The sequence below is a fragment of the Rhinatrema bivittatum genome, chromosome 7, assembly GCF_901001135.1.
Source record: "Rhinatrema bivittatum chromosome 7, aRhiBiv1.1, whole genome shotgun sequence".
Taxonomy (NCBI): Eukaryota; Metazoa; Chordata; class Amphibia; order Gymnophiona; family Rhinatrematidae; genus Rhinatrema; species Rhinatrema bivittatum.
Genome location: NC_042621.1, coordinates 157,925,013 through 157,948,184, shown reverse-complemented (window position 1 = coordinate 157,948,184; position 23,172 = coordinate 157,925,013). Strand labels below are relative to the sequence as shown.

Genomic DNA, 23,172 nt, shown 5'->3' with positions numbered 1-23,172 from the left:
TTGGGTTAGCATAGCATCCAAGCACTTGGGGACTCTTTTTCGGCTTTTAACTGGAGTCTGCAATATACTCTGGGGTGATTGATCTATATCTCGTGTTTCTTTTTCTTGTGACCCCAAACTCTCAATCATGAGAGCAGATGTTCTTTTTCTCAGATCTTGAATATTGATTTTATGACTGTCAGCTATATATGCTAATTCTTCTTGAAGTCGATCTGTCATATCTAAAAGTATGTCACTCACTAGTGGGTCAGTGCATGCTTCAGGGGACATTGACTCAACATCCTGTTCTGATACTGTCTCATCTAAGACAGGTAAAATTATCCACTGACTGTCCAGTTCCCCTTTTAAGCTCATTCTTTCTAAAATAATTATAGAAAGCGGTTCTTCAAACTCACACAAAACTTGATCAGATGACTCAGTTCTTAAACGTTTCAATTTTGTAACTACACCCGCTGGGCTTAAGGCATCTTCTACACTTGCTAAAGATATTTCAGGATTTACAGAACTCAGAATAACAGATCTATCAGGAATACAATCATAGTACTTGCAATACTCCATTTTGTATGAGAAAGAAACAAAGAGAATACTGTGCTCACTTCACTAATGATGCTGGGTCGCTCAGTAGCAGGTCAGACAGAGAGAAGAGAAAAAAAAAACACTGCCCCACGTTGATGCGCCAGAATTTGTTGTAACCCTTAAAGTTCAATTTTCTTTATGACTCCTTGTGTCTGAAACCTGCACTTTGATTCCCAACCCAGTATCAGAAATGAATCCACACGCTCTTTAGTGAGTAACAGTTTTATCTTTACTGGAATGAATGACTGAAATAAATCTGTTCACTTCCTAAGCATCTGCATTTATCATATAAACACATGTATATAGTACAAGAGAAAACTCAACTTTGTCATAAACTCATGTTAAGTATTTCAACCAGAATCAGCATGTGATATAGCACCCGACTGCGCAAAGTCCCAGATTGTATCCTACTGTGTGTCCATTTGAATTTAGAGCTGAAGAGGGCGTCAGTACTGCTGCTTCAACTGCCAAATCCACAATACAGCAGCCTCTATCCAAAAGAAGAGCTTCAAATCCTGACAGGGCACAGTTCAACTACTCCCAAGTCGTCCACAGCAGGGTTCCAGAAAAGAGAACCTTAATCAGCACAGATAATATTTATTAGTTCAGAGCAGGGCAGGAACTCTGTTCAAGCTGAGCAGTGATCTGTTCGCACACGCTCAATACAATCAAATTTTTATACATCTCTTTAGGTAAAGTAAAAAACAACTTCAATACATCTCAAAACAATGTTAACTAACATAAATACATTACACATGAATACAATTATAGAGGGCTGCTCACCTTAATCAGCACAGATAATATTTATTAGTTCAGAGCAGGGCAGGAACTCTGTTCAAGCTGAGCAGTGATCTGTTCGCACACGCTCAATACAATCAAATTTTGAATCTCCTTTCCCCCCCCTCAGCTCTTAAAGAGACAGCACTCTATTGTCAGTCTTTTCATGTCACAATGATGATTCAACATTTCTCTGCCCTAGTTCCTAGAGGTATGTTACACAAGCACTCTAGATAACTGAGAATCTTTTTTAATGATTATCTGCTACCTTGAATAGTTGAGCATAGGAATTCTCACTGGCATCCTCATCCCATGCCCAATGTCCCAAACTATCAACCCTGCTCCCACAACCATCCAGCACAATTGCCCCGAGTATATCTCTCTGCTATTTCTTTTGTGCTACTAACCATCATGCTCATTGTCTTTTCCTAACATTTATAATTGCTGGCACAGCTTTTGTTGCCATTATCTTCAATGGTAGGCCATTCTAGGCATCAACTACCCTCACAGCAAAAAAATAGCTTTTTAAATTTTCTCTATACCTCCTCTCTTCATTTTCACATCCCTGCCAATCTGCCTAGATATTTTTCTGTTATCACTTGCACGTCATCCGTAGCAAAAGTAAAGTTATGTATCTATGGAAGGCTTCACATTCTCTCATTCCACCAAAGCCTACCAAATATTTGAAAGTTTCTTCCATGCTCATCCTAACCTTTCCTTCCTCCAGTGAATATACCCTAAAGGGTAAATTTTAAAAGCCTGACATGTGCATCAATCAGGGGAGGAGTAAATATGCTGGCCAGTGTGCGCAGAGAGGATTTTAAAAGCCACCCTGATACATGCGTAAATACTAGAGATGTGAATCGGACCCGGTATCGGTTCGGATTCCAGTTCAGATTCACATCGTGAAATTTTTATCTTGCAGTCCGATTGGGTTTTTTTTATCGGCTGCGCCCGAGCCAATAACCAAAAAATACAGCCAACTCTTTAAAATGAGTTTGTTAGTATCCCCCCACCCTCCGGACCCCCCCTCCCAAAATTTTTAAATACCTGGTGGTCTAGCGGGGATCCTGGGAGCATTCTCCCGTGCTCGGGCCGTTGGCTGGCAGTAAACAAAATGGCGCCGATGGCCCTTTGCCCTTAGCATGTGACAGGGTATCTGTGCCATTGGCCGGTCCCTGTCACATGGTAGGAGCAATGGACAGACGGCGCCATCTTTAAAAATGGCGTGGGCCATCCAGTGCACCTACCATGTGACAGGGGCCGACCAATGGCACCGATAGCCCCTGTCACATGGTAAGAGCAAAGGGCCATCGGCACCATTTTGATTAGTGGCAGCCGACAGCCCGAGCGCGGGAGAATGCTCCTGGGACCCCTGCTGGACCACCAGGTATTTAAAAATATTTTTTGGGGGGGTCCGGAGGGTGGGGGGATACTAACAAACTCATTTTAAAGGATCAGGTTGGGTTTTTAGGTTGTGTCCTTTCTTCCCATCCCCCCCCCCCCATAATGATAAGAAAACCCACTAAATTAATCGTGGGGTTTCCTATCGCTATCAGGGACCCCCCTGATATCTGACGATATTGAAAATATCAGACGATATTTTCAATCATCAGATAAATGATTCACATCCCAAGTAAATACTGCTGCATGCACATCTCAGAATTTCTGAAAAAGGGATGGGACATGGGCATGGTCTGGGTGGGACATAGGCGTTCTAGAATTTTAACCTGAAATTTACTCCTGCCTGCAGGATCCTAACAGTGCATAATCTACTTTGCTTATTATCAGTGCTTGAATGACAGATGAAAAATCTGCATGGGAGATGTAATAGTCAAATGTCTCAACACTTTTCATTTAAAAAATGTGGATATTGCAATCATCCTTATTTGAATCCTCATAATCAAGTTAGAGTCCAACAGAACACTCATACTTTTGACATTCAAGGCTATTTGAATCTGAATATCCTCAAAGATTAAAGGCAATAGACTTTGTGACAAAGGGTCCTTAACTTCCCACTAAATTATTGTTTCATGCATGCTCAACACTAAGTTATTTTCAATCATCCAAGGTGAGACCGCACCTTGAATACTGTGTACAGTTCTGGTCACCACATCTCAAAAAGGATATAGTTGCGATGGAGAAGGTACAGAGAAGGGCAACCAAAATGATAAAGGGGATGGAACAGCTCCCCTATGAGGAAAGGCTGAAGAGGTTAGGGCTGTTCAGCTTGGAGAAGAGACAGCTGAGGGGGGATATGATAGAGGTCTTTAAGATCATGAGAGGTCTTGAATGAGTAGATGTGAATCGGTTATTTACACTTTTGGATAATAGAAGGACTAGGGGGCATTCCATGAAGTTAGCAAGTAGCACATTTAAGACTAATCGGAGAAAATTATTTTTCACTCAATGCACAATTAAGCTCTGAAATTTGTTGCTAGAGGATGTGGTTAGTGCAGTTAGTGTAGCTGGGTTCAAAAAAGGTTTGGATAAGTTCTTGGAGGAGAAATCCATTAACTGCTATTAATCAAGTTTACTTAGGGAATAGCCACTACTATTAATTGCATCAGTAGCATGGGATCTTCCTAGTGTTTGGGTAATTGCCAGGTTCTTGTGACCTGGTTTGGCCGCTATTGGAAACAGGATGCTGGGCTTGATGGACCCTTGTTCTGACCCAGCATGGCAATTTCTTATATTCTTATGTTCTTTAACAGCAGAAAAAATATAACATTAATTGAAAAGGCACCACTTTGCTTACATTGAAAGGCACAACAACTGTATATCTGTGTAGATAGCATAAAACATGCCAAAAAAAAAGCTTAAATCTTCTGGAAATACTTATATTTTTTTTTTTGCCGTAGCAGTTGAGGATGTTTCTGAATGGGAGGGCATAGGGTCTGCAATATTGGAAGGGATCTTTAAATATAGTGACGGGGATCAAGCAGTATTGTTAATTTTGATTTCTTATAAGTCTCCTCTGATTTCCTTTATCCCCCATGTATTACCTTTGAAATATAAGAGGTAATTGATGTTTCCATGATTAGCAGATATATATATATATATATATATATATATATATATATTTATTTATATGTAATACATATTAGAGATTTCTTTTCTTAGTTACACTGCAAAGATCTTTGTAAAATGTATGAAAAAGCTGATAATTTAAAAAAAAAAAAAAAAAAGCTAAAATCTTAAATAGTGGAAGTAAATGTATTCTTCTCGAACAAAAAAACTCAGACCACCAGAAACATACCATTCATATAGTCAACACCTTCATCCAGCTAAAAGAAAACGTGAAAGATCTAGGAATTTGGATTGACCCTGAACTGAATTTCAAAAAACACATTGCAATGAAAATAAAAGATGGATTCCACAAATTATTAATTCTCAAACACCTAAAACCACTCCTAAGCAAACCCAAATTCAGAACCATTCTACAATCCTTGATATTTTCAAGCTTCGACTACTGCAATTCATTTTTGATAGGCCTTCCCAAATCAACCACATGCCCACCTCAAATATTACAAAACGCCACTGCTAGAATCCTCACTGGCCACAAAAAAATGGATCATATCACACCTGTTTTAAAAGAGCTGCACTGGCTACCCGTAGAAAAACGAATAGAATTCAAAGTACTAACCATTCTTCACAATTCAATACACAACAGTGAAAATGCCTGCCTTATCCTAATTCAAAAACACAATCCTCAACGTAACACCAGATCAATAAACAAAGCACAGCTAGAGATCCCATCAGTAGCCACCATTAAACTTACCACTGTAAGAAAAAGAACAATCTCTATAGCTGGACCTTGTCTCTGGAACACCCTACCAGAAAGCCTAAGACTACAAAACAACAAAAAAATCTTCCAAAAACTACTCAAAGCCTGGTTATTCAAACAAACCTACAAAGATGGGATAGGATAAACAACTCAATGTGATACTACCCTAACAAAAAAAAGAAAATCACTGATAATCGCTCTACCACCTTATAACTCTATCTACCCTTTATACTTGACATTACAGCCAGCTGATCTCAATATAACCAATAGTTTTTCCTCCTGTAATATATACTCATTAGGATATAACAACTCACTATGAAACCTCTAAAATTTACTGATATAATTAATAAACTATACCCCCATTGTAATTAATGTAAACAGTAAGACTTTGTTATACCACTCTCCCACAGTTCTTGTTGTAAACCATTTTGACTGTTCATATAGTCCGTTATACTCGTTTATCAAAGTGAAGGCCTGCGCCAGCTCACACAGTTATTTAACGTAAATCATTTTGAATTGCCATGTAAAACGTTGTTATACCTGTAAACCGGATTGAAGGCCTTCGCCAAACTCCGGTATATAAAAACAAATAAATAAATAAAATAAAAAAATGTTAAATAAACCTGAATTGGGCTAGGTCCTGAGGTTTTTCTGAATTCAAGAACACTGATCATCCAAATTTCCTCCTCCTTTCCTCTCTTGTAAAAATGATGTAAACAACCTCAAAACCAACTATTAATAACTAAAGATTGAAGGAATGTAATCAATATCTCATGACAGATTATATCAAAAGCTGCAAAAATATCCAGCACATTATCTAAATATCATCTAAATCTTGGTGAAGGAACCATGCCTTCAGACTTTTCTAGAATTTTTTATAATCATTTTCTAAATGCAAATCCAAAGGCAATGTATCCAAGTCCATAGTAACTAAAGGTTGTTTTTATTGTTGTTTCAAGTCTAATGATGTTAGGTGCTGAAAAATAAATAGTTTTTGTTGTAAAGAATGTAGAACATGCTCAAGCCAGATATTGCAGATGATCCTTATGAATGACCATAAATACCAATATTAAGGTCTTAAACATAATTCTATAGGCAACCAATGTAGCTTTATTAATAATGGAGTCCCATTTCTTGGCCCCAAACAAGAATTTTGCAGTCATATTTTGTACCAACTGGAACTGCCTGATTAATAAGTTGGTGCAGCTCTGATAAGGGGCATTGCAATAATCTAGGAAATAGAAAATCACTTCCAATTTAAAAATCTTTATTTTCTAAATAAGGACAAATCTAACATAAAAATGTAAGATGACAAAAACAAACGTGCATGGTATGTGAAATGTACTGCACTCCAGCAATGTCAGTTTCTTTTTTTTTTTTTTAGTTTAAACATTTTTATTGAACATTTTTGAAAAGATACAAAAACAAAGAAAGGAAATTTCAGTAAGAAGGGTAAACATAAATCAGCCAATCTACAATCTGGCTAATCACCGACAATATATGATACACTTAAATAGTCGGGTATGAGAAAAGAAAAAGTACAATAACCAATAAGAAAAGAAATAAAGCCAATCCTACAGTAGTAGTAACAATATATCTATACATCGAGTAATTCTTACTGAAATATCACCTTACCAGGAACTAAGAGAGAAGTGAAGAGAAAAGAGAAAAAGGAGCAGAAAAAAGAAAGAAGGGAAGTAAAGAAAGAGAAACATAAAAAGGAAAAGGGAAAGAAAAGAGGGATAAAAAAGAAACTAGTTAGAATAGAAGAAAGGAAAATCGAGAGGAAAAAGGAAGAAGAACCAAAGAAGCATTAAGCTATCAGGGGAGAGAGGTAATGTACTCTTCGAGTGGTTTCCAAACCTGAGCCCATGAGGCAAGACGATTACACTTAATAGCCATAGCTTTTTCATATTTGTAATACATACATACAGAGTTCCACCACCAGACCTGCGATAGTAAATCACTGCGTTTCCAGTTAGACAGTATGGTATGAATAGCAATGGTAAATAAGAAATCCAATAATTTCCTATGAGGCAGAGATAAGGAAACGGAGGGATTTGAGCCTCGAAAGAACAGCATAGCATAGGTGAGTGGATGTGAGAGGGAAAGAATGGAAGTAATCGTAGACCAAACTTGAAGCCAAAATGTGTGTACATAGGGACATGAAAAAAGCATATGTTCAAGAGTCGCTCGGGGGGGCGGAACAAGACCAGCAGTTATGCGTAGTTAGAAGGCCAGCCCTATATAGGCGCCAAGGCGTCCATAGGGCTCTATGTAGCAGGAAGAAGGAAGACTGAGTCAAGCTGGAAGATAACGTAATACGGGTGGTGACAGTCCAGAGATGCTTCCATACTGCTAGACTAATAGGGGTGTCAATCTCTTTGGCCCAAATAGAGTAAAGCCCATTTCGAAGAACATTAGGCTCTGCAGAAACTAGTATCTTATATAGTTTTGATGCTAAATGTCCCTTAGGGCCATGTTCCTGGTAGACCTGTACTAGATAGGGAGAGTCAGTGAGCGATATGGAGGAGTATGTGGAGGCAGCAATAACGTTACGTAATTGAAGCCATGCGAAGAATTGGGAAGATGGTAACCCGTATCTCTCCCTAAGCTGAGCAAATGAGCACCGCAATGTCAGTTTCTAATCAAGTATGACTCCTAATTAAGTCACTTTTCCTTTAGGTCACACTTCAACAATTTCACTGCTGCTGCCTTCCCAGCCTATAAAAGCCAATCCAAGGGCTACAACACACAATTGCTGGGTCCTGCTGGGTCCCCAACTCTGCCAGTTGGGACACACTTCAACAACCATACCTCTTCTGACTCCCTGGCCTGAAAAGTCAATCCAAGAGCCACAAAACACCAATGCTGAGACCTGCTTTGACACAATCCACCTAACTTGCCCTTACCAACATCACAAGGGCCAACATGCACTGACTCAATCTGCTTGCTTTGCCCTTACCAAATATCACAGGGGCAAACATGCACTGACACAATCTGCCTGCCTTGCTTTTACCAATATCACAGGAGCCAACATGCACTGACACAAACAGCCTGCCTTGCCCTTACCAAATATCACAGGGGCAAAAATGCACTGACACAATCTGCCTGCCTTGCTTTTACCAATATCACAGGAGCCAACATGCACTGACACAAACAGCCTGCCTTGCCCTTACCAAATATCACAGGGGCAAACATGCACTGACACAATCGGCCTGCTTTGCCTTTACCAACATCACACAGGTCAACATGCACTGATTCAATCTATCTTTCTTGCCCTTACCAAAATCACAGGGACCACCATGCACTGATACAATCCGCCTGTCTTTCCCTTACCAATATCATAGGAGCCAACATGAACTGACACAAAGAACCTGCCTTGCACTTACTAACATGCACTGACACATTCCATTTTTAAACCATTACCACTGAGGCCTTTCACTTACAGCTATGGCATGCCATTTTCCAACCATTTCCACTGAGGTTTGTCACTTACAGCTACAACATGCCTTGTTACAGCCATTATGACTAAGGCCTTTCACTTACAGTTACTGCTAGCAAATTTCAAACCATAAACCCTGAGGCCTGTCACTTACAACTCTGGTATGCCATGTTCCAGCCATTACCTCTGAGGCCTATCACTTACAGCTACGGTATGCCATGTTCCAACTATTACCTCTGAGGACTGTCACTTACAAGTACATCATGCCATTTTCAAACCATAAACACTGAGGCCTATCACTTACAGTTATGGCATGCCATTTTCTAACCCTAACTACTGTGGCCTGACACAACTATAGCAAGCCATGTTCCAACCATTACCACTGAGGCCTGTCACTTACAGCTTCGGCATGCCATTTTTAAACCTTAACCACTGTAGCCTGATACTTCCAGCTGCAGATTCAGAATGCCATGTTCCACCATATCCAGTCAGGCCTGATGTATCCTGCATGAGCCTGTCTTGCTCCAGCCATCACCTCCATGGCCTGACACTTCCAGCTGCAGCATCCCATGCTTAACCATAACCATTCAGGCCTGACACATCCTGTATAAACCTGCCTTGCGCCAACAATGGGCACCATGGCCTGACACTTCCAGCTGCAGCATCCCATGCTCCACCATAACCATTCAGGCCTGACACATCCTGTATAAACCTGCCTTGCGCCAACAATGGGCACCATGGCCTGACACTTCCAGCTGCAGCATCCCATGCTCCACCATATCCATTCAGGCCTGACACATCCTGTATAAACCTGCCTTGCGCCAACAATGGGCACCATGGCCTGACACTTCCAGCTGCAGCATCCCATGCTCCACCATATCCATTCAGGCATGACATACCCTACTTAAGCTTGTTTTTCTCCAACCACAATCCCTTGGATCTGACACTTCCAGCTTCAGCAAGTCATCCTCCAATCATATCAGAACAGCAAGGCTCAGGATCCTTAATTATTTCCAATAAACTTTGCAGTCCCTTGGAATGCTACATTTTCTAACTAAAAAAATATTACTCAACAACTCAGCTTTGGGGCCTTTACAGCCAAACTCTTCACTGCGTTGCTCTGCTACCATTCCAATTTTTTAAAATGATTAATCAAAACCATTTCTGCTGTTGCTGCTCCAAGCCATTCTTACCACATTACAGTGTTCACTTGTTTTGCTGCTCTGTGCATGTGAAAGAAGTGGCAAACACCTTTGGTAATGTTATACGGATAACCTTCTTGCTGCATTGCTCTCTCCTTCCATTCAAGTTCTTAAGATATATCAGCACCACTACTGCTGCTGCTTTTCCAAGCCAGTCTTGGTACCTGAGGGTGTTTCCTTCCTACTACTTCAGCTGTGTTAAAGGTTCATGCCAAAAACTCCCTACAGTACATGCCCACTTATCATCATGCGCACTAAGCTGAAAAATGATTTTTCACTAAAAAAAAAAATGCCGAGCTACGGGAAAATGAGATTTTCCCGCGGCCACACGAACCCAAAAGCGCAAACGATCGGGCACCCGATTCACATCCCTTGGCTATCCATTCTTCTACAGTCTTGTGGCACCACTCCATAAATCATAACTGATTTCATGGCCCACTAACAGTTCCACTGTACTGCGCACTTGGATACCTATCTACTACTTACCTATGACTTGCGTGGCTTGCTCCATGACACATACATATGCTACTGGACTGGTGGATCAGCCAGATACAGCCATATTTCAACAGGAAGAGGCATCCCCTATATGGTTATCTGTATGTTGCAATGGAATGATTGGCAAGTCCCATGCCACTCTGCCTTAATGCTATGCCCCTCATCCTACAACTTCAGATCCCTTTGCCTCTCAGCCTTGCTTCCATGTACAGATATTATACCTTGATGATCTTAACTTCTTTCTGCCTGTATCTTCCTGGCATACTCCAACTCTTACACTTTGAGGACTTCTTGCTAATCTGGGGTGCTGCTGTGTACCTCTCCCATAATTTTGAAATCGTATCTTTCTGATTCTTGATTTCTTTATCTGTAGCTTGTGATTTTTCCTCTCACATTTTTCTGCTTCATTCCTTCTTCATAGTGCCTTAGAGTCCTGATGCCACTTTTAGTGCCACTTTGCCTCTCATGATGCCATCAACTGTTCATAACACTATTGCAGAGCTGACATCATCTTTCAATTTATTTATTTATTTATTTTAATAGTTTTTATATACCGTTTTCACATTGTATCGGTTTACAGAGAACGAGGAAACAAAGCGCCTAAATATATGGCAAAACAATTACATGGAATGCATAAGAAACAAGTAACTTCATCACATAATAAATCATATAGAATGCAAGGAAACAAAGGAGGGGAGCCAATAAATATGTTAGACATTAAACGAGTTAGGGGGGAGGGGGGCAAAGGAGCTGAAAACAAGACTATGTACAAAGTAGAATCAGGAGTTTAATAGAGATTAATTATGATTTCTGCGGAGGTGGGGTGCATATGTGTTAGGAGAAGGCCTGTTGGAACAGCCATGTTTTTTTTTTTTTTTTTTTAATTTCATTGTACAAGATTCTATGTGGAGTTCAGGGGGCATGGAATTCCAAATTGAGGGACCTGCTATTGAGAAAGCTCTCTTCATTGTGGAGGCGAGTTTAGTGAGCTTAGGGGTGGGAATGTGGAGGGTTCCTTGGTATGCAGTCCATGTAGGTCACTTGGAGGAATGGAGAGGTTCATGAAGTCATTGTGTGATTTTGTTCACTAGGGACTTATGTATGAGGGATAAGGTTTGTATAGTATTCTCGAGTTTATATGAAGCCAATGAAGATCTTTCAGTATAGGCATAATATGGTCGTTCTTGCGCATGTTGGTTAGGACTCAGGCTGTGGCATTCTGTAAGAGTTGTAGGGGTTTGATGGTGGAGGCAGGGAGGCCTAGGAAGAGGGAGTTACAATAATCAACTTTGGAGAAGATGATGGTTTAGAGAATAGTGCGGAAGTCGGAAAGGTGTAAGAGGGGTCTTAATTTCTTTAAAACATGTAGCTTAAAATAGCAGTCTTTTAGGATGGCTTTGATGAATGACTTAAAGGATAGTTGGTTGTCGATCATGATACCTAGGTTTCGTGTGTGTAGGGAAATGGGTTTGGGAAGCGGGGGGAGGTTAGTGCAAGAGAGGGGGTTGGGGGAGATGACAATTAATTCAGTTTTGTGGGGGTTAAGGGCTAAGTTCATTTTTGTGAGAAGTTGGTTGATGGAGGTGAGGCAGTTGTCCCATGACTGGAGGGCTTTATGTAAGGAGTCCATGAATGGGATGAGAATTTGGACGTCGTCCATCTATATGTAGTGGGTGATGCCTATGTTAGAGAGGAGTTTGGAAAGGGGTAACAAATAGATGATGAAGAGGGTAGAGGATAATGAGGAGCCTTGGGGGACACCACAGTTAAGGTTGATAGGGTCAGATTCATGGTTGCCTAGGGTGACTTTATAGTGTCTGTTTTCCAAGTAGGATTTTAGCCAAAGTAGTGCTGTTCCTGTAATGCCAATATCGGTGAGAAGGCTAATGAGAATGTTATGGCTGATAGTTTCGAATGCAGCTGAAATGTCGAGCATGGCCAGGAGATAGGATTTGCCGCTATTAATCCCTTTGAGTGTGTTATCTGTTAAAGATATTAGGAGCGTTTCTGTACTGAGGTGCTTAAGAAAGCCAAATTGGGAAGTGGAGAGAATCTTGTGATGGTTGAGGTATTCCATGAAGCAGATGTTGACTATTATTTCAATGACTTTAGCTAGGAAGGGTAGATTAGAGATGGGTCTAAAGTTGGAGAGATCTGTGGGGTCAAGGTTGGGTTTTTTTTAGAATCGGTTTGATGACTGCCTGTTTTAGAATGGGGGGGGGACGCTACCTTGTGTCATGGAGCAGTTGATTAATTCAGAGATAGGTTTGGCAATTATGTTGGGAATGGAGAGTAGTAGCTTGGTGGGAATGGTTTCAGAGGGATGAGAGGAGGGTTTTGTTTTCTTTAAGAGGGTTTCTATTTCAGATGAAGAGGATGGTTCAAAGAAGGCGAGCAATGCGAAGGTATAGGTAGGGAGGAAGTTGAAGTTGGAGGTTTCTGGAGGGAAATTAGCTGTGAGGGTGGAGATTTTGTTCTGGAAGAAGAGGGCTAGGTCATTGCATTTGTTTTTTGGAGCCCATGTCAGGTAGGTGTGGGGATGAGGTTTTGGTGAGGTGAGAGATGATGGAGAAGAGGGCTTTGGCATTATACTGGAGGTTGTGTATTTTACGGGCGTAGAAATCCCATTTTGTTTTTTTGGATGGCATTCCTGTAGGTATGCATGGCAGCGTAATATGAGGCATGTAAAGCTGGTGAGGGGTATTTTCGCCATTGTCTTTCTTTGTTTCTAAGGTCATTTTTTAGTTTCTTTAAATCGAGAGTGTACCATTTTTTTTATTGCTGTGCGCAGGGTTTATGGTTTTTGAGGTGAGGGGGCATAAATGGTCAGCAATATCTTGGGTGATATTGTATTATTCTTCCTCCTCTTACTGCTTCATTGATTCACTTTTTACTTGATACTTCAAGGTTAAATCTTAAAAGTCCTCTAGAAATGTATATAATTCTGTTGCTAGGTTTTCTAGATTTAAGGTTTTATAATTCCTAAACAATGAGACCTCTTTATTCATTAGTACAACTGTAAAGGCAAATTGCATCTAAATCATCACTAAACAGTGATCTGACCAAGAAAGCAAATTGATGTATGATGAATCCTTGTTGAGCACACAATCTCCTAAAACAAACAAAAAAAAAAACCAAAAACAAATCCAAAGTGTGTCCTGCTTTATGAGTTGGAGCATTTATATGTTTCAAAAAAAAAAAAAAAAATATATATATATATATCACTCATATAGAGTAAAATCTCCTTAACTAATTTTCTTATAGGGTTATCAACATGAATATTAAGGTCTTCTAAAAATATTAAATTTGGAAGTTTGATTAAAACCATATTGATTGAATTTCTTGAATGTTTTCCTGAAGGTTCTGGACATCAACCTCCTATCTAGAAGTAAGGTTAACTTTAAAACACCTGCATTTGCACCCATATATGCCGCGCACAGATCTACCCAAATATTTTATTATAACACAGGTAGCCATGATCAGCTGATTCTAAAAGGGGGGGAGTGATGATACCACACACTCCCAGCTCTATAAACGAGATGGACTACTTACACAGCTTTATTGTGTTCACAGACATACAATAAAGACCTAAGTAACCAAGCCATTACAAATAAATCTACCAAGAGCCCCTTTTTGGCAAGCACTGTAAAACCTCAGGACCGGGGCCCACTGCAACCAAGCAAAGCCATGTCCTTCCATGAGGTATCATTCATGGTCATTTCCATTCACCAGCCACATCAAAGCAAGGTGACTGCCCAGCTTATGGGTGCATCCGGTCTGCCACTGCACTGGAGGTAACTGGCCCTGTTGGCAGACAGCAGGATAGTGAACACATTTGATGCACTGCCTCCAATCAGAAAACCAACTCCCGGCTTGGGTACCGTGTCCCAGTTGAGATATGAAACATAAATACCAAACCTTGTAACTTAATAACAAAAATGCATACTCACCACTCATGAAGCTGTCTTAAATTTGGATGGGTGGGTGGGATGAGGAGCAGGCAGCAGCAGCACGAAGAGCAGAAGCAAAAGGGATGTCAAATGGGCTGATCCCAGCCTAGCCTTCTTGTGCTGCTTGCTCTGCCTGGTAGCATGCCCCTGGTTCAAAATTGCCCAATTGGGCTCATGGTTCTTTGTTGGCCTGCCACTCACCCTGCCCTCTCCCATTTGTGGCCTGTCCCCTCCCCTGCTGTGCCTGCCCATATCCATCCTCCTCAACATCTGAGGCCATACTCGTGAGCCCTGACTCATGCCCTCACCGCCAATGACATCAGCATGCCAGTGCTGATGTCACAGGTGTGACACAGATGTGCTGATGACATGCACCGAATACAATGCCCAATGTGGCAATCTTCCCCTTTGCTCCATATATGGCACTGGGTTATCATGTGGATTATAAAAAATGTGTAAATCTATCCTTCAACATTTGTAAGTATGCAGAAATAGATATTCAAGTTAGCCAGATAAGTTCTGATTTATCCAGCAGTTTTGCTGCCATTTAGCTGGAAAAGTCTTAAAAGTGCTACTTATCCAGCTTGCAGGGTCATTCATCAAAATGTGTTATGGCATTAACGCACACAGTAACACCATACCATATGTGATAGTTATCACAACATGCAGCACAAATGCAAATTTTACAAATTTATTCAAAGGGGTGGGATTGGGGAAGGGTTTGGATGAGATCCATGAAAATGAGGGGCTTTATTGCAAACTATTTCACGTTTATTGCTTGAAATAACTACACCTTTTTTTCCTGGCATTAAGCTGTGTTATATGCTTAAAATGGCTGAAATGTAATTTGTGATAAATATCACAAAAGTCTGTTTTGGGAATTTTGGGCCATTGGGAGGAGGGGAGGGAAGTAGAGTAGGAGAGAGAGCCTCTAGGGTGGCATGCATAGTACTCAACTATTTATTAGGGGTGTGCATTTGTTTTGAACTTAAATGTAAAACGCAACTTTTTTTTTTTTTAACTTAAAAAAGTGATGAGGCGAAAACGATCGGATTTCCAACTTATTCAACATAGCTATGTTGAATAAGTTGGAAATCATGATTGTTGATCCTAAATAAAAATTTAAACCCCTCACCCTCCTTAATCCCCCCCCCCAAGACTTACCAAAACTCCCAGGTGGTACAGCAGGGAGTCAGGACGCCATTTCTGAACTCCTTTGCGAGGAGCACGTGACGTCAGCGTCACGTGATTCCCCGCGCGATCGCTCCGGGGGACCCTCATTGCACCCAAAAGGAACTTTTGGCCAGCTTGGGGGGGCCTCCTGACCCCCCCCAAGCTGGCCAAAATCGATCGCGCGGGGAATCACGTGACGCCGCGTCACTCCGACGTGACGCCGACGTCACATGCTCCTCGCAAAGGAGTTCAGAAATGGCGTCCTGACTCCCTGCTGCACCACCAGGGAGTTTTGGTAAGTCTTGGGGGGGGGGGGGATTAAGGAGGGTGAGGGGTTTAAATTTTTATTTGCACGTATGGACATAGACTCAACTTATGGAATTCTCCATATGTCCATATTGACCGCAAATGGGACCCCCTTTCGACTTATGGACTTATGGACATAAACTTTTGCTCTGCACATCCCTACTATTTATACCACTATAGGAGGGCCAGCTAGTAACTCGAGTTGGGATTTGGTGGTGGTCTAAGGTTTTGGCACCAGTTTTACATGCAGAGTGAGACATATGAATAGCACATTTGACCTCGTTGAAGATTTGAAGTGATTTGGATTGAGGAAAGTCACATAAAGAAGAAATTTCTACAATGTTCTCTCTACCAGGGTGAGAGAACATTGAAGTAATCTCATCTTAGTCTGATTTTCCTCACTTCAAATCTCATTAAATCTTTACTGAGGTCTACTATGCTGTTCATACATCTCACTCTGCATGTAAATCTGGCCCCAAAAACCTAGATCACCACCAAATCCTCACCTCGAGTTATAGGTGGCCCTCATATAGTGGTTTAAATAGTTGACTACTATGAAAGTCTTATAAAGAATCAATATCTCTCTCTCTCTCTCTCTCTCTCACACAGCACTTTGCAAGCAGTGAAGCCCAAATATCATGATGTGTGAAAAGTTTAACACACATCACAATAAAGTACCTATGCAAAGTGGTAACTCTGAAATTATCATATCCATGCCCCCTTTCATTATCTAGATTTTGATAAATCTAGGGGTAAGAAAGATAGCTACATAAGTCTAAGAATTAGCTGTCTATTTTACTTAGCTAGATAAATAGCATTTTTAAGTCAAAATGTATCCGGCTAAGTAGTGCTGAGCTGATGTACAAGCATAGTTTTACTTTCAAATTTAAAAATATATGCATATTGTAAATAGCGCTTACCCCCTGCTGTAAGTCAATTTTTACATATATATACACATGTGAATCCTGTTTACATATGTATATTTCAGCTTTGTAACATAGCATACACAAGGGAACATGCTATTTACATGCATATTTTCTAATTTTTCTTCATGCAATCTTTTAAAAATTCTCCTTTAAATTTGCTCTCCAAAATCTTCCTCCTGTACTTTCTGGCTCCTCCACAGCACCTTCTATAAGTTTGTTTTTGTGCTTCTAAATATACAGAGGCAAATTTAAATCTATAGATTCAAAATGAAATAATGTGATTGTTGCGACCATCACTGCCCGACGTCTCCACTACGCCCACCTTACCTCTGACGACTCCCTCTTTGCCTGTTGGAAGTTTGGCTGCCACGGCTTCTTCTTGCCATTCCCCTCCAGCGTCCCCGGACTCGCTGGACGCTGCACACTGCCATGGTTCCCAGCAGCCTAAGGGTGTGTGCGCGGCACGGCCCCAACTCATGTACCAGCAGTGGCGCAAACCTCAGGGGCGTCTCCCTGAGGTGACGTCATCCTCACCGGATATTTAAGGTCTCTGAAATGGCTAACGAATCGAGTTAGCAAGGGCTTTTCTCCAGGTATTGGAGGATGGGATTCGCTCTCCACATACCTTGCTACTCTGCCTCCTGGGACTTACCAGGGGTACCCACTCCTCGGGGGCCTCGCTTTCTCTTTGCTTTTCAGATCGCAGTCTGGAATCGGTACTCACTCCTCGAGGGACCACGTTCCAGGACTTTCTACTGAATACCACTTCTGCCAGGAAGACATTGCTGCCTAAAACACCAGTGAGTTACCATCACTCTCTCAGAGCATTCCCTGGAACCAGGTACTCGCTCCTCGAGGGTCTACTTCATTCCAGCTCCTGGGCTGCTTCTAAGAGACTATTGTGTGAGTGTTACCATCAAGGTTCTGTTCCTGAACTCTGCATACTCTGCCTACTCACTATATTCAGTTTCTCTACAGCTCAGTTATCCAGGATCGCTGTTCCAGTATTTGAGAGACTACAGCCCAGCCGGGCAACTCCAGCTCACTACTGCTACCTCTGGTGGTTCCATATACTGTTTAATAAAAAAACTAGTGTGTGTCTGTCTCCATACTCTGAGCCTGACCGGTGGTCCCTCTCGGGATCTTCCCCCGGGGTGGCGTGGTCGTCTGCCACCGGCCCAAGGATCCACCCACAACTACCATGAACACTAACAGATTGCTAACTCCATGGATCTGGTACATCTTAATGCCTTGCAGGCCATACCGGGCCTGACTCAGTGCATTGTGGAGCAGCAAGACACTTTGGAAAATCTCACGTCAGCGTTTCATCAGCTACACACACAGAAGGTTCAAGGCACAGCTTCCAACCATGAAGGTCAGTTACAGGAGGTAACTTTAAAAACTGCTGTACCACTGGTGGTTCCAATCCGCTTTTCCGGTGGAATTCAGAAGGCCCAGGGCTTCTTAAACCAGTGCTGCATGCATTTTGCCTTACAGCCATCTTTATTTCCTATGGCTCTTCCAAGACTACCTACAACCTTTCATACCTGGTTGGTTGGGCCTTGTCTTGGGCATCTACCTTGTGAGAGCACAAGGACCCCATTTTGCAGGACATAGACAGATTTATGGACTTGTTTAAATCTGTTTTCAATGACCCTGCTTGAACTGCTGTAGCCGGTTCTGCTTTGGTGAAAATGAAGCAAGGCAGCAGATCATTGGCTGAATTTGCCATCGAGTTCAAAACTCTTGCGGCAGAACTCCGCTGGGACCCCAAATGTCTCAAGACACTCTTTTGCAGAGGCCTGGATACCCATTTAAAGGACAAGCTGGCTGCTCGCAAAACATCTGACTCACTGGACGAATTAGTAGCCTTGGCCACTCGGATTGACCACCGACTCTGGGACAAGGTGAAGGAACTCCGGCCTAAGGTGTTACCTGGGTTGAAACAGGCTAGTTCTATATCTGCACCTCGGATGGTTCCAGAAATTCTTGCTGCTGATAAAGATGAACCGATGCAACTTGGTCATGGACAATTAACTTCCAAAGAAAAAAGATTTCGGAAAAAGTGCAGTCTTTGCATGTACTGTGGTCAGCCCTGCCATAATGTCTCTACTAGAGATGTGAATCGTGTGATCGATCGTCTTAACGATCGATTTCGGCTGGGAGGGGGAGGGATTCGGATTGTCGCCGTTTGGGTTTTTTAAATATCGTGAAAATCATGAAAATCATTTAAATCGAAAACCGGCACACTAAAACATCCCTAAAACCCACCCCGACCCTTTAAAATAAATTCCCCACCCTCCCGAACCCCCCCAAATGCCTTAAATTACCAGGGGTCCAGTGGGGGGGAGGGCGGGAAAACCGGCACACTAAAACAACCCTAAAACCCACCCCAACCCTTTAAAATAAATCCCCCACCCTCCCGAACCCCCCCAAAATGCCTTAAATTACCTGGGGTCCAGTGGGGGGGAGGGCGGGAAAACCGGCACACTAAAACAACCCTAAAACCCACCCCGACCCTTTAAAATAAATCCCCCACCCTCCCGAACCCCCCCCAAAATGCCTTAAATTACCTGGGGTCCAGAGGAAGGGTCCCGGTATGATATTTTACTCTCGGACCTCCGGTGCTTGTAGAAATGGCGCCGGCGCTACCTTTGCCTTGTCATATGACAGGTCAAAGGTAGCGCCGGCGCCATTTTGCTTTTTGTCCCCCGAGGTCAGGAGCATAGGAGATCGCTCCCGGACCCCCGCTGGACCCCCAGGGACTTTTGGCCAGCTTGGGGGGGCCTCCTGACCCCCCCACAAGACTTGCAAAAGTCCAGCGGGGGTCCGGAACGACCTCCTGAAGTCGAATCGTGTTGTCTACGGCCGGCGTCATTTTCCGCCGCCATTTTGCACAAAATGGCGCCGGCCGTAGACAACACGATTCGACTGCAGGAGGTCGTTCCGGACCCCCGCTGGACTTTTGGCAAGTCTTGTGGGGGTCAGGAGGCCCCCCCAAGCTGGCCAAAAGTCCCTGGGGGTCCAGCGGGGGTCCGGGAGTGATCTCCTGCCGCGAATCGTTTTTCCGTACGGAAAAACCAAAGGTAGCGCCAGTGCCATTTCTACAAGCACCGGAGGTCCGAGAGTAAAAGATCACACCGGGACCCTTCCTCTGGACCCCAGGTAATTTAAGGAATTTTGGGGGGGTTCGGGAGGGTGGGGGATTTATTTTAAAGGGTCGGGGTGGGTTTTAGGGTTGTTTTAGTGTGCTGGTTTTCCCGCCCTCCCCCTTCCCCCTCCCCCTTCCCCCGATTTACGATTTTTTGACGATAAATCAGGGGAATTGTTATTGTATCGCGGCTCTAACGATTTTTGACGATTTAAAATATATCGGACGATATTTTAAATCGTCAAAAAACGATTCACATCCCTAGTCTCTACATGCTCGATTCATCAAGAAAACAGACGGGCCTAAGTCCTGCAGAAGGACTGTTCTTAGGCCATACAGCACCCTCTCCTCTGCTTTCTCTTCCAGTCTCTTTGACTTATGGATCGGTCACAGTTCAGACTCTTGCTCTGGTGGATTCAGGGACAGCAGGCAACTTCATTCTCAGACGTCTAGTGGAATACTTGAGGATTCCCCTCATCAAGTTGAAAGATCCACTACTGTTGTCCTCCATTCATGGAGAGCCCTTACCGGGCGACGTGACTTGCCAAACTGTACCATTTACTCTCCGCACCGGAGCTCTCCATATGGAATCGCTCTCCTTCTTTGTACTAGAAAAGGCCATGCACCCTATCGTCCTGGGGTTACCCTGGTTACAAATGCGCCAACCCCAATTTGACTGGGCATCCTTGGATCTCTCCCGCTGGGGCCCAGAATTTCATGGGAAGTGTCTTCAGGAGATCTTGCCTATCATGTGCATGCCTATGACTCCAGTGATGCCAGGGCTGCTGCCCCAATACGCATCCTTTGGGGATGTATTCTCCAAAGAACCGGCTGATATTCTCCCTCTACATAGGCCCTATGACTGTGCCATAAGACTGAAGCCCAACACTGAGCCACCAAAGGGTAGGGTGTACCCTCTCTCAGATCCTGAGAATAAAGCAATGTCGGAATACATTGAAGAAAATCTCCAGAAGGGCTTTATCCGACCATCAAAGTCGCCAGCCGGCGCAGGCTTTTTCTTTGTGGGGAAGAAGGACGGTACCCTACATCCATGTATCGATTACTGAGATCGAAATGAAATCACGATCAAAGACCATTACACTTTGCCGTTAATCTCGGAGCTGTTTGACAGGCTACAAGGGGCCAAGATATTTTCAAAGCTTGACCTGAAGGGGGCCTACAACCTCATTCACATTCGGAGCGGCGATGAATGGAAAACGGCCTTTCATACGCGAGACAGCCACTTCGAGTATCTTGTAATGCCGTTCGGGTTATGCAATGCACCCGCCATTTTCCAAAATATGATGAACGACATCTTGCAGGGATCTGCTGTACAAGAACGTTGTGGTCTAACTGGACGATATACTCATCTTCTCCCAGGATTTGGACACCGACATTGCAGACGTTAAGTACTCCACCATCTCCACGAACACCGGCTGTACGCCAAACTCTCTAAGTGTGAATTTAACAAAGACTCTGCCTTTTCTAGGCTACATAGTGTCAAAGGAAGGCTTCCAAATGGACCCTCACAAACTTGAAAATATCAAGAATTGGTCTCAAACTACCAGCCTGAAGGCTTTAAGGAGATTCCTGGGGTTTACCAATTATTATTGAAGCTTTATAAAGAATTATTCTTCTTTAACCGTACCCTTGACTGCTATGACTCGCAAGGGTGCCAACGCTTCAAAATGGTCAGCGGAGGCCATTTCCGCATTCGAGAAATTAAAGACTGCCTTCTTCACAGAATCATGCTTATGGCATCCAGACCCCATCAAGCCCTTCTTAGTAGAAGTTGATGCTTCAGATTGGGGGTAGGGGCTTTGTTGAGCCAACCTGGAGACTTGAAAGCCTTACGTCCCTGTTCATTCTTCTCACGAAGTTTCTCTCCAGCCAAGAAAAACTATGGGATCGGTGATAAAGAGCTCTTGGCAATAAAGCTTGCATTCGAGGAATGGCGGCCTTGGCTCGAAGGCGCTCAACATCAAATAACTGTATTCACGGATCATAAAAACCTAGAGTATCTCCACTACGCACAACATCTGAATTATAGACAGACCAGATGGTCATTATTCTTTAATCATTTCGATTTTGTGCTCAAGTTTCGCCCTGGAGATCAAAACGCCAGAGCAGATGCTCTTGTCATGCTCTTTCCATTCAGAGGATGTGCCTGATGAGCCATAGCACATAATTGACCTGAAGAAAATCCTCTTGGCATCCACACAGTCTGTGCCCGCTGGTAAAACTATCATTCCAAAGAAACTCAGGAAAAAAGTGCTCTTCTGGGCACATGATTCCAAGCTGGCTGGCCATCCTGTCAACGCCGTACCCTGCTCAAGATCCAGGAGCTGTATTGGTGGCCTATTATCAAAAAGGATACCTATTCCTACGTGGCATCCTGCACCAATTGTGCTAAGAGCAAACCTACTTCTGGACAACCGTGGGGTCAGATGCAACCATTGCCAGTTCCGGATCGGCCCTGGTTGCACATCGCTACTGACTTTGTAGTCGATTTACCTACCTCCAGAGGAATGAACACCATCTGGGTGACTGTGGATCGATTTAGCAAGATGACACACTACATGGTGCTCCCTAGCATACCCTCAGCCTTGGAGCTTGCAAAGCTCTTCATAACGCACATATTCAGCCTCCACGGCCTACCTTCACACATCGTATCCGACCGTGGGTCCCGATTCATGGCACGGTTTTGGAAGGCCTTGTGCAAGTTATTCGACATTACTCTGGATTACACTTCAGCCTACCATCCGCAGTCGAATGGCCAGACGGAACGGATGAATCATACGATGAAGCAGTTTATTCGAGCCTATGTCACGTCCCAACAGAATAACTAGGCCGAATTGCTTCCATGGGCTGAATTCACCATCAATTCTTATCCAGCAACATCTACTGGACTGTCACCATTTGTTCATGTATCTGAGGGACTACAGCCCAGCCAGGCACCTCCAGGCACCTCCAGCTCACTACTGCCACCTCTGGTGGTCCCTCTCGGGATCTTCCCCCGGGGGGCATGCTCATCTGCCACCGGCCCAAGGATCCACCTACAACTACCACGAACACTAACAGTGACACTAAGTTGAACAGGTAATAGAATAAAGTGGTAATAGAATATAGTGCAGCTTCACATCTGACTTGTACTGAGTTATCTCTGGGCTGGAGATAAAAAGGATATTACGACTTATAAATACAATGTAAATTCAGAAAAAAAATCACATATAGGTATTGCTGCTACACTGGACTTTCTACCACTCACCAGTAATTCCAATAAAATGCTAGAGTGTTTGAAGGTCATAGTTTATGCTGAAGACATTTTATTAAAGGTAAAATGAGGAGGGAGAAATTCAAGATCTCAAATGAAGAATTTGAGAA

The 23,172-nt window shown here is 42.9% G+C and overlaps 1 protein-coding gene across 3 annotated transcripts in view; it reads left to right on the top strand.

Moving 5' to 3' along the window:
- The window catches only part of NRG3 (neuregulin 3), a 1,991,595-nt gene that overhangs the window by 1,589,556 nt on the left and 378,867 nt on the right, over positions 1 to 23,172 (top strand). The gene's annotated exons all lie outside the window — the stretch shown is intronic.